This window comes from Acinonyx jubatus, chromosome X (genome assembly GCF_027475565.1).
Source record: "Acinonyx jubatus isolate Ajub_Pintada_27869175 chromosome X, VMU_Ajub_asm_v1.0, whole genome shotgun sequence".
NCBI classification, from domain to species: Eukaryota; Metazoa; Chordata; class Mammalia; order Carnivora; family Felidae; genus Acinonyx; species Acinonyx jubatus.
Genome location: NC_069389.1, coordinates 83,633,736 through 83,646,663, shown reverse-complemented (window position 1 = coordinate 83,646,663; position 12,928 = coordinate 83,633,736). Strand labels below are relative to the sequence as shown.

Sequence of the window (12,928 nt, the reverse complement as noted above, 5' to 3'; positions counted from 1 at the left end):
GCTCACCCCAAGCTTCTAGAGAATGCTCCGCCCCCTCCCTGTGATGGAGAAAGCAGGAGGTGCTTCCTTCATTTAGAGGGAGGAGAATCACAAGTTAAACAGAAATACAGTTAAAAGGAAGAACTTACCCTTTTAAAGAATTTTGAAGTGTAATGGCAACATGTCTGTTCAGTTTCCATTCAAACCCCTAGGGTGGGTGATTTCCTGAAAACAAAAAAGAAAAAAAAGAAAAGAAGTAGAGGTAGCAAATTTCTTTTTCCTCTAATAAAGATGCAGTTAAAGATTTCCTCACGTTTTTTCCAGGCCTTCTCTTATACTTTATCTCTGGTAAATTTGAAACCTGCTAGTCAAGCTCCACTACAAAAGCATGCTAAGTGTCTTGATGGGGATTTTAATGAATGAATACTTTATTTTAGGTAGAATTAATTATTTAAAATTTTGAATCTGAACCTGGGACATAATATGTATCTCTTTTCACTTAGATCTAATACTTCCTTCCTTAAGTAACTTCTAAACAAAAATCCTGAAACAAAATCTAGCTATACTCAAATTGAAAAAAAATAACCATGTGTCAATAGTAAAATCAAAATAAGCGAAAGTAAAAAATCAACCACAAACTTAGAATGCTTTTCAATCCATATGATTGGATAAACAAAAATATCCCTAAACTAGTTCTTATATTTCATTGAGAAAGAAATGAACAGTAGGGTAGAGAAACTGGCAAAGGACACAAACAATTCACAAGGTTCTTCCCTACTCCTGATATATATTTCCCTGTGAAGAAAGCACAAGTAGTACAGTTAGAAGGTTTTGCTTCTAGACTAAACAGGCCTCTAGGCTGATGGATAGTTTGCTTAAACCATGGGGTCTGTTAGTACCATTTCACTCTCATGACGAGCAATATCCTGCAATTCACTTTCCTCTCTTAATAAAGCTGACATTTTTGTTTCATCTGCTATTTCATGTATTTTGTTGCTATTGTTGCAATTTGTTCATTGTTTCCAGGATGTATAAACTTTTATGTATCTACAATTAACCTCAAAATGTATAATAATGTAAACACATTGCTGGAAAAGTAAGAAACTTTTGTGTAGCTCTATCAGAAGTAGGAGAAAAATGCTGGTCAGCTCTTCCTGAGGCTCTTTTAACATACAAAACATTTTGATCCCTTCCAGATTAAAGTCTTTTTATTTTGGTCTTGTAATATCTGATATGATTTCTAACAGCACATTCTCTCAAGGGCTCTAATGTAGTTTTGAAAACCAAATCTTCTCAGTATTGCAATTTTATGAAAACCGTTTCTGTTCACGGGAATCTTTACAAAACTGTGGAAGCGGCTCTGCTGTTTATCAAGGACATAATACTAAGAAACTGCTCGTTGAAACATAGCAACACTGACAACAGAGAACTGGTCAACTTTGTTTTTCAAAATGGAAAAACCGTGAGAAACATTGCTATTCAGAACAAAAAGGTTCTACTCTGAGCGTTGCTTTTTTATTGTTTTTGATACTGTTGTAATTTTCTTTGGTATTGAAAAATGCTTTAAAAAGAAACCAGTGGAATATAGACAATAAATATACCAAAATATAAAATATTGAATATACCAAGTGTTGGTGAAGATAAGGGGAAACTAAATGTTCATACACTGCTTGACTGTAAACTGGAATTAGTATTTCGAAAAATGTTTGATGTGATTCCCTAAAGTTGAACATTATAGAGATTAACAGAGAACATTTAGGGCTTTTGGTAGCAGAGTGGCATGACTAAATAGGTGGTAGAGCACATATGAGACTATCCAGTCGGGCCTAGGAAGCAAATATTCAAAAATTTTCATTTTTTTCATTTTATTTATAAGCTTTTATTTATAAACACTTTTAAATGCTCATAATAAATTATTTTTACTCTAATATATACTTTATAAAAATATGAACTGGGGGGCTTCAACAAATTTTTCACAGTAGTGAGAATAAAAAATATGTAGAAATCTCTGCTTTACGGGCCTCATAGTTGACCTAGTCCTTCGACTTGTTTTCTTGATTTGCATTGTTTGGGACTATTATATTATAAAAAGGCTAATTAATCTGAACTTCCTAGATTGCCTCAATTACTGATTTTGCTGCTCGTAGAAGTTGCCATTACTCATGAAATGTTTAAGATAATAACGAGAAACTGAATTTCAGTAAGCCAAGTTTTTACAAAAGGATCAGTTCTTGCCAACTTCAGACAATGCTACAAAATATGTGGCCCTACAATTATTCTATTTGGAATATATTATAGTATAGGTTTTCATTGAAATATTATACGCCAAAATTTTAATGTTAACAATGATTGTGGTTTTTTAATTGTTTTTTTAAATGTTTATTTACTTTTGAAAGAGACAGAGAGAGAGAGAGAGCACAAGCAAGGGAGGGGCAGAGAGAGGGGGAGACAGACAATCCCAAGCAGGCTCCTTGCTGTCAGCACAGAGCCAGATATGGGGCTCGAACCCATAAATCACGAGATCATGACCTGAGCCAAGATCAAGAGCCGACTGAGCCACCCGGGTGCCCCATGATTGTGTTTTTTTTTTTAATGTCAACTTAATTTCTAAGTTCTCTAGTTGACTTTAAGACCTCAAAAGTAATGAGGGAATATTTTTTGGATACCTGGGAAATTCCTCAGAATATCAGAATCCATAAACACAGAGCATCAAACATACCAAGTTGCAATACAATAATTTTTAATTATAGTTTTATGTATAAAAGTATCTACTTTTTATATATTTCTAATTAAAATGGCAATGTTTTCAGCAGTTAAAATTATATTTTAAAGCTTAAGCTTAAACCTTTTCATGTATCTGGGGCTGTATGTTTAAATATATACATGTAATGATACATTAGTGCAAATAAGAGCAACCTAGGAATAATAGAAAGGAGAGGATTAAGCAGTTAAAATGAAAACTGATCTTAGAATGTACAATTTCCCTTCCCAATGAGATCGTATAGACTTATTATTTATTTTTCCTTTATTCTATCCAGATTGCAGAAAGTTTTAATATGCCTCACCTGTATGTATATTTTATTTTATTTTATTTTATTTTTATTATTATTTTTTTAATATGAAATTTATTGTCAAATTGGTTTCCATACAACACCCAGTGCTCATCCCAACAGATGCCCTCCTCAATGCCCATCACCCACTTTCCCCTCCCTCCCACCCCCCCCCCACCCCATCAACCCTCAGTTTATTCTCAGTTTTTGAAAGTCTCTTAAAGTTTGGCTCCCTCCTTCTCTAACTTTTTTTTTTCTTTCCTTCCCCTCCCCCCATGGTCTTCTGTTAAGTTTCTCAGGATCCACATAAGAGTGAAAACATATGGTATCTGTCTTTCTCTGTATGTATATTTTAAATTTTTTTTAATGTTTTAATTTATTTTTGAGACAGAGAGAGACAGAGCATGAGCAGGGGAGGGGCAGAGAGAGAGGGAGACACAGAATCTGAAGCAGGCTCCAGGCTCTGAGCTGTCAGCACAGAGCCTGACGCGTGGAACTCATGGACCGTGAGATCATGACCTGAGCCGAAGTCGGATGCTTAACAGACTGAGTCACCCAAGCGCCCCTCTCTGTATATTTTAAACTCAGAACAGTTAAGTTGTATCCTTTTACACGGTCTTTTATTGTATTCATAGATTCTGCATTTAAAGAAAAGCTAAAGTTTTTACTTATTGATTTGCTTCTTTCTGCTATGTTTATTTTATTATACTTTGTAGTTCTTTTTTATTGAAGTATAGTTGACATACAATATCTATTAACTTCAGGTGCTATGTTTATTTTAAATGTTGCATTGTCACTCGGTTTAACAAGGTAGCCAATGATAAAACTGTTCCTTATTCTCAGATACCTATGATCAAATTTGAACTGAGCAGCCAGTTTCCCCTAAAAGACCCTTTTGTTATTTTCTTCTCCAAAATCTAACCCTAAATGTAGAGTAATAAAACTGTCAAGATGTCTCTTACACCCAAATCAACTTTAGCAGTTTCTAGATACCTAGAAGATAATACAAAAGGCTTATTCCCTCACCTTATAAAAGAAAGATGAAAAACAGACAAGTATATTTTTTATGCTCTTTATTTTGTAATTGGATTCACAGTGCTAGAAGGACCACTATTTTTTCAGATACACTTTATAGAAAAAGTGTCAAATCAAAGAGGGGAAATCAACTCCTACATTAATTTTGTATAACTGAAGTACTATTGATATAAATATGTTTCAGTAACTGTCCCTTTAGGATATGTAGAAACATGCTTTTAGGTTCATGGGCAGACACAACTTACATAAATCAAAGAGTAAGTCAAAATGAGAATGATTATTGTTTTTTGGAGGAGGAAACCAAAAGGAGTGACAGTCAAAGAAGAACAATTGTCCCCAAACTAAGAAATGGGTAAACTTTATATTCTGCATCTTTGTATCAACTTGAAAAAAATTACTGGCACTACCATCATTTAGTGATTTGTTTCCAATATCTGTTGATTATGTTTCATGCTTTCCTGATAGATGTCCCTATTATGCACACTGCTGGAGAATAAAACCGAGCCCCAATCTCAGGCAGATATATTCTGAACATTTGCTACTTAAATGCACTTGCTTGTTATCTTCTGGCTGATAGCATGTACCATCCCGCTACAAGCTTCCTTTGTAATAACTGGAACATTATATGTTTAAAGACATTATGTGTTTAAGACTTTGTGAAAGAAGATTTTAATTGGTATAAAAATCTACTTGCTTATGTAAGCATTCCTAGTCTCCAAATTTGTAATCATTCCATTTCAATATTCTTTCTGACTGGGCACACTCCTTTTTAAATGACTTTGTCATCTTCTTGGTTCCCTTACTAGTGAGTTAATGAAATTTGACACCTTAGAGATAAACGTATTTAAAGCAAATTTTTTACTTGATGATATACAAAGCATGTAACAATCGTGAAGGCATAGGCCTTGACCAATACCCAACACTGGCTATAAGTAAATAGTATGGTCATAAAAATGTATCCTGTTTGCACACCTTTAGTACAAGAGCAGAAGAAAAGAACTTCCTGGAGTTGAGTGCTCAGATACAGAAGTGAGTCACTTCCAGGGCCAAAGGGGGCTGAGAAATTTCTGGTCAAATGTGTGGGAACATGGTGGTGAAGGACAAAATGCTTCCAGTGGAGAGAAATGAACTCACTCTGACACATTGCCTGCAGGGACACAAGTTTGAGTTTGACTCGTTTTGGGGATTTTGTGTTCTTGAGTCAATACTAAAACCTACATACTGCCAATTGCTAATGAAACTATGGGGTAGACCACTTAGAGTGATTTAATAGTAGGATTTTAAAAAAGATATAAGTGAAGTTGTTGAAGACTGACAACTACATTAGCACAGTGCGCAGTTCACAACCACCAGCTCTTGTCACACTCTGAGATAACAGGTTACAGTTGCAGTATAGACACAACTCTTCTTGGGATTAACAAAGAACAGGACCCTTTGTGGTCTTTCTGGAGGACTCCAAAACAAGAAGGAGCCATCTGACTCTCTAGGGGACACCTAAAAGAAGGACTAGGTTGGATCAGAATTATTCTTATATGCACATTAAATACAGGTCATCATCATTTTCCAGTGTGTGTGTGTGTGTGTGTGTGTGTGTGTGTGTGTATATATATATATATATATATATATATATATATATATGAGACTATTCACAAGGTCCACTGTCTAGCCTTTAGAAATTATTAGGGAGGTTTATTACTGGATGGTTACATATTTGATATTCTCAATAAAACAGGCAATCTTATAGATAAGAATTTATTTCCCAGCTCTGCCACTTATTAGTCATGTGATCTTTAGTAGCTTCTTTCACTTGTATGTACAAAGTACATACAAAGACAAAATGTGAATAATCTTAATACCTACCTCTAGGTTTGATAGAAGGAATCTAAACAACTTGAAATGTTCACTTGAAATGAAACCATCTGAGAATTTCCAGGAAACTACTGAAAAAAGAACTGTAAGTAGAGAAGACTAATGCTATCATTTATGAAGCCACATAAAGAAAGTGACAATGATTGAAACTGTTTAGTGCTAACCTACTTAGGTGTATAGCAAGAGGCTAATGAAGGCATAGCAAGCATAGAAAAAAAAGGGAAAATGAAGCCTCAAATGAATTACAGAGTATCTGAAGATATAGATGAAAAATCCAGCATGGATTTTTTATGCTCTAGAAAAATCCTTGGGGCATTGATCTGTGTTTAATTCCTGGTTTTCTACTAAAGCAGTGCTTTTAATCAGACTCTTGTTTTAGGATTACTAATTGCCCTCACCTTGTCTTTTACTCCTTTAACTCTGAGGAGGTTGAAACTTTGTTTTTAATGGACAATATTTGAAGATACTGTGTTAAGGACAGGACAGAGCAGAAGAATCAGCAAAGAAATGTCTATATCAAAGAAGGAATATTTTTAAAAGTTTTTGTTTAAATTCCATTGTAATATTAGTTTCGGGTGTACAACATAGCGATTCAACATTTCAGTACAACACCCAGTGCTCATCACAAGTGCCCTCCTTAATTAACATCAGCCCTTAATTAACATCAGCTATTTCACCTACCCCCCCCCCAACCTACCCTCTGGTAACCATCATTTTGTTCCCTATAGTTAAGAGTCTGTTTCTTGCTTTGCCTCTCTCTATCTCTTTTTTTCCCTTTGCTCATTTGTTTTGTTTCTTAAATTCCACATATGAGTGAAATCATATAGTATATGTCTTTCTCTGCTGACTTATTTCACTTAGCATAATACTCTCTGGCTCCATCCACGTCACTGCAAATGGCAAGGTTTCATTCTTTTTATGGCTGAGTAATATTCCATTGTGTGTGTGATACATATAGCACTTTTTATTTATCAATCCATCAATCAGTGCACACTTGGGCTGTTTCTATAATTTGACTATTGTGGATAATGTTGCTATAAATATGGGGGTGCATGTATCCCTTTGAATTAGTATTTTTTATTGTTTAGGTAAATACCTAGTAGTGCAATTACTGGATTATAGGATAGTTCTATTTTTAACTTTCTGAGGGACATCCATACTGTTTTCCATAGTGGCTGTATCATTTTGTATTCCCACCAACAGTGCAAGAGGGTTCCCCTTTCCCCACATCCTCACCAACACCTGTTGTTTCTTGTGTTGTTGAATTTAGCCACTCTGACAGGTGTGAGGTGGTATCTCATTGTAGTTTTGATTTGTATTTCCCTGATGATGAGTCATGTTGAGCATGTTTTCATGTCTGTTGGCCATTTGTATGTCTTCTTTGGAGAAATATCTTTTCATGTCTTCTGCCCATTTTTTATTTTATTTATTTTATTTTTAAATTCTTTAACGTTTATTTATTTTTCAGAGAGAGAGAGAGACAGCAAGCAGGGGAGGGGCAGAAAGAGAGGGAGACACAGGATCTGAGCTGTCAGCACAGAGCCTGACACAGGGCTTGAACCCATGAACCGCGAGATCATCACTTAAGACGAAGTTGGTTGCTTAACCAACTGAGCCACCCAGGTGCCCCGTCTTCTGCCCATTTTTAACTGTATTATCCATTTTTGGGGAGTTGAATTGCATAAGTTCTTTTTTTTTAATCACAACTAAACATTTAGTATTCTGTTAAGTGAAGCAATTGCAGTGGTATTTCAGAATATATATATATATATATATATATATATATATATACATATATATATATATATAAATGTAATGTATGCTCATAACTCTAAACAGTATTTTAAAATATAAAATCTCTCCAAAAGAAAATATTCAACTACAGGTAAGATAGATAGCTTTTAATATAATAAAGGGGCACCTGGGTGCCTTAGTCAATTGGGCGTCCGACTTCGGCTCAGGTCATGATCTCATGGTTTGTGAGTTCGAGCCCTGCATCGGGCTCTGTGCTGACAGTTCAGAGCCTAGAGCCTGCTTTGGATTCTGTGTCTCCCTCTCTCTCTGCCCCTCCCATGTTCATGCTCTGTCTCTCTCTAATACATAAAAAACGTTAAAAAATTTAATATAAGAAGATGTTACAAGCTTTTAAAATTAAAGTCATCATCAGATTTTCCATAACACTATGTACAGAAATTTGCAAACTTCCTGTACAGAGCAGACTAATCTTTACTCTTGAGCAAGATGTTCAGTAACATATTGGTAATCTTCTACAAGTTCCCGAAAGCTTTCTTGCAGCTGTTCATGTTGACTGCTTATTTCTATTTGATTCATCTGTTTTGTCAATTCTTCTGGTCTGAGATATTTTCTCATTTTACTAAAGCAAGATCTCTCTGCTTTTTCTTATACCGGCTAATCCATCTTCTTTTAATGCCCAGTCAATAGCTTCTGAATTGTTCAGCATCACTCATGTCAGTTACCAGTAGTCGAAGATTTTCATAAACCTGTCTAGCATGCACTTATTTATTTTGAACTTCTGTTGGGACTCTATTGCTATATCTTCATTGACTTCTTGCATCAACTTTTCCTGGGAAAAACATGACAAGTCTTGACAAGGCTTCACAAGCACAAAGTCTCTTAATTTCACATAGCTTTTTGATGGATCTTCCACTGTAATATCAAGAACAGAAGGAGATACAATGTGGTATCTATGAGCTGTTTCCAAGAATTTGAGGACCATGGCCTTGACCTTGAAATAGATTCAGTATCAGCATCTGACTTATACATGACTGGGTTTTGTCTGGATACACATAGTAATTATAGACTGTCAGGTAGCCTGTGGTTGCAAAGAGTGTAGCCCCATCTTTATTATACTTCTCAAAAACTAGAAACTAGTGTTATCTTTCATAATCCACGTCAATACAGCTAGCAGTTTCAATAAACCACATCAAAAATGACTGAAGCCTTTAATGATATTCTCAAATGCTTTTACATGCCATGCCAGACTTGTATATCTGAAAGGTAAAGTTTTCTCCTCTTGTTGGACTGAGAACAGAGTATGTATGCAGTATGATTCCAAATGTCTTGAAATCAACTTCTTTTCCCAGCAAAGAGAGAAAATCATTCGTGTTTGTACAAAATTTAGGTGGAATGATTTGTCCAATTTTGCCCTTTACATCATCTGCCTGTACACAGTCGAAGTTTTCATCAACTCTAGATGCATATTTGACATGAAACAATGTTGACAGGCTACAAGCAATATAGCATGATAGGTTCTTCAGATCCTTGTAACAAAATCATTTTCATCATCCCCAAAGAGTTGATGGGTTTATTCAAGTCAGAAAGTTCTAATTTAATTCTCAAGATCTTCAGGAAAATGAGCTATTTTTAGTTCAATTACTATGTTGGTATTACATTTGTACTCTGCAAGTTTCTTCTCCACTGCACTCTGGAACTTAATCAAAAATTTCTCCAAATTTCACCAAATCCGACCATTTCCAAGCTGCAAGAAACTGTGGCTGAGGAAGGATTAATCTATAAGTTCTTTATACATTTTGAATACTAACATTTATCATTTGCAATATCATTTGCAATAACCATTTGCAAATATCTTTTCCCAGTCTATAGGTTGCCTTTTAGTTTTGCTGTTTCCTTCATTGTGCAGAAGCTTTTTATTTTGTGATGTCCTTTTATTTTATTTTTGTTTTTGTTTCCCTTGGCTCAGAAGACATATCTAGAAATATGTTGTTATGACCAGCGCCAGAGAAATTACTGTCTGTGCTCTCTTCTAAGATTTTTATGCTTTGGGGTCTCAAATTTAAGTCTTTAATCCATTTTGAATTTATTTTTGTGTATTCTGTAAGAAAGTGGTCCAGTTTCATTCTTTTACATGCAGCTGTCCAGTTTTCCCAACACCATTTGTTGAAGATTCTGTCTTTTTTCCATTGGATATTCTTTCCTGCTTTGTCAAAGTGTTAATTGACCATATAGTTGTGAGTTTATTTCTGGGTTTTCTATTCTGTTCCATCGATCTGTGTGTCTACTTTTGGGCCAGTACCATACTATTTTGATCACTACAGCTTTGTAATATAGCTTAAGTCTGGAATTGTGATGTTTTCAGCTTAGCCTTTCTTTTTCATGATTGCTTTGGCTATTCAGGGTTTTTTGTGGTTCCATACAAATGTTGGGAATGTTTGTTCTAGCTCTGTGAAAAATGCTGGTGGTATTTTTATAGGGACTGCATTAAATGTGCAGATTGCTTTGGGTAATATAGACATTTTAACAATATTTGTCCTTCCAAACCATGAGCATGGACTATTTTTCCATTTCTTTGTGTCCTCTTCAATTTCTTTCTTCAGTGTTTCATAGTTTTCAGAGTATAGGTGTTTCACCTCTTTGGTTAGGTTTATACTTAGGTATTTTATTGTTTTTTGGTACAATTGTAAATGGGATTGATTCCTTAATTTCTCTTTCTGCTGCTTTATTATTGGTATATAAAAATGCAACAGATTTCTTTACATTGATTTTGTATCCTGTGACTTTACTGAATTCACTTATCAGTTCTATCAGTTTTTTGGTGGAGTCTTTCAGGTTTTCTATATAGTGTATCATGTCATCTGAAAATAGTGAATGTTTTACATCTTTCTTGCGAATTTGGATGCCATTTATTTATTTATTTATTTACTGTTGTCTGATTGCTGTGGCTAGGACTTTCCAGTACTATATTAAATAACAGTGGTGAGAGTGTACATTCCTGTCTCATTTCCAACTGTAGAGGAAGATCTCTCAGTTTTTCCCCACTGAGGATGACATTAGCTGTGTGTTTTTCGTATATGACCTTTATTATGTTGAGGTATGTTCTCTCTAAAACATGAGTGTTTTTATCATAAATGGATTATGTACTCTGTCAAATGCTCTTTGTGCATCTATTGAAATGATCCTATGGTTCCTATCCTTTCTTTTATTAATGTGTTGTATCACATTGATTGATTTATGTATACTGAACCAACACTGCAACCCAGAAGGAAATCCCACTTGATCATGGTGAATGATTTTTTTAAATGTATTGTGGGATTAGTTTTGCTAGTATTTTTTTGAGAATTTTTACATTTATGTTCACCAGGGATTCAAAGAAGGAAACTTGTCAATGAGAGTATAGTAGAGGTATGAGAATGAAGAGAAGAGTGGGGATCATACAAAGGCTTCATGCATGGAATATACTTGAAAGAAAAGAACTATAAGAGTCCTATCATAACACCCCAACATCATCACATTCTAACTATTGTTAATTTACTTTAAGGTGTAAGTATGTATGTATGTATTCATGTGTGCAAGAGAAAGCAACACTGGTGTTACAGACGCCCACAAGCTCAAAGTAACCTGCCACTTTTCTCATCAGAGCCAAAGCCCATGAGTGCCCTGAAGCTATGGGGATCAGAGCATACAAGTGTTGTGTTACCAAACCTTCTGGAACTCCCAAGGCCACTGTTAAAACAAGAGCCAGGAGCACATAGCTGCCTAGGCTGTTAGAACATCTGTGACTTATCACCCTTCTGTTTGAGTAGGAACCAAGGAGACTACACTTCCACTGAGAAGCCTGTGTTCCTGCTGAGGAACCCATTTCCCCACTGTTGCTGCTGTACTTTCAGGAAGTGTGGCAAAAAAAAAGAAAAGAAAAAATAAAGTAAAACAAAGGAAAAGAATGGAAAAAGGAAAAGAAAAAGGAAAGGAAGGGAAAGGAAAGGAAAGGAAAGAGGAAAGGAAAAAAAGAAAAGGAAAAAAAAAGGAAGGAAAGTACAGGAAAAAAGAAAAGAAAAGAGAAGAGAAGGAAAGGAACAATGTCTTCTCTCTTTCTCCCACCTCCTAATCTCCAAACCTTGCCTCCCATTGACATAATGTAGTAGATACCAAACAAGAAAGGGACCTGGGAAATGTAATCTATGGGATTCCATCACCTATGATACACAAGGATGAAAACAGAGCTAAGAGCACCAGATACAATAGGATTATAATGTCTTTATTGACTATTTTTCTGTAAAATAATTATATGTGGTTATAGAAAAAATATTTAGCTTTCCTTAATCTTAGAACATCTTTATTTTCCCTTTGTTTGTAATGGATATTATCCCTAGAAATAGGGATTCACAGCTGACATTCTTTTCTTTCAGTGCTTGGAAAATATTGTGCCACTTATTTTTGGCTTCCAGTGGTTTCTGATGAGAAATCCACTGCCACCATATTCTCTCTGGCTTCTTTCAATATTTTTCCTTCTTTAGATTTCAAAAGTTTAATTATGATGTGTATTGGTGTGAATTTATTAACTTATCATATTTGGGATTCTTCCAGCATCTTTAATTTGTAGGTTTATGTCTTTCATCAAATTTGGGAAATTTTCAGCTATTATTTCTTTGAATACCTTCTCAGTTCCACTCTCCTCTTCTTCTGGGACTCCAATAATATGAATGTAGGATTTTTTTTGAACGTTGGATCTTTTATTGTTGTTCCACAGATCACTGAAAACGTTCACTTTATTCAGTTTATTTTCTCTCTTTTGTTCAGATAGTAAGTTCCATTAAACTATCTAAAAGTACATTGATTCTGTCCTCTATAATGCCTCTGCTATTCAATGATTGCATTTTCATTTCTAAAACTTATATTTTGCTCTATTATGTAACTTCTATTTCTTTACTGAGATTATCTTTATTTTCATTTTTTAAAATAATTTTTAGGTGCTTATTCAAGCATTTTTATTATGGCTACTTTAATCCTTGTCAGATAATTCCAATAGCCCATTCATCTTGGTGTTGACATCTTGGTGTATAGTCTATTATCATTTATTTTGTGGCTTTTCTGTTTATTGGTATGTTTGGAATGATTTCCAGTTGTATCTTGGACATCTTACATATTATGAGACTTTGTATCTTGTTTCATCTTAATTTTTCATGGCTCTCCCCCCTGCTGAGGAGTAGTGGAACGCCCAGGCAATATGTATATTCAGC

The 12,928-nt window shown here is 34.8% G+C and overlaps 1 pseudogene; it reads right to left on the bottom strand.

Annotated features, from left to right (window-relative positions):
• Nucleotides 1-8,159: 8,159 nt before the first annotated feature.
• Nucleotides 8,160-11,550, bottom strand: LOC106986394 (histone acetyltransferase type B catalytic subunit-like; annotated as a pseudogene).
• Between the last annotated feature and the right edge of the window lie 1,378 nt (nt 11,551-12,928).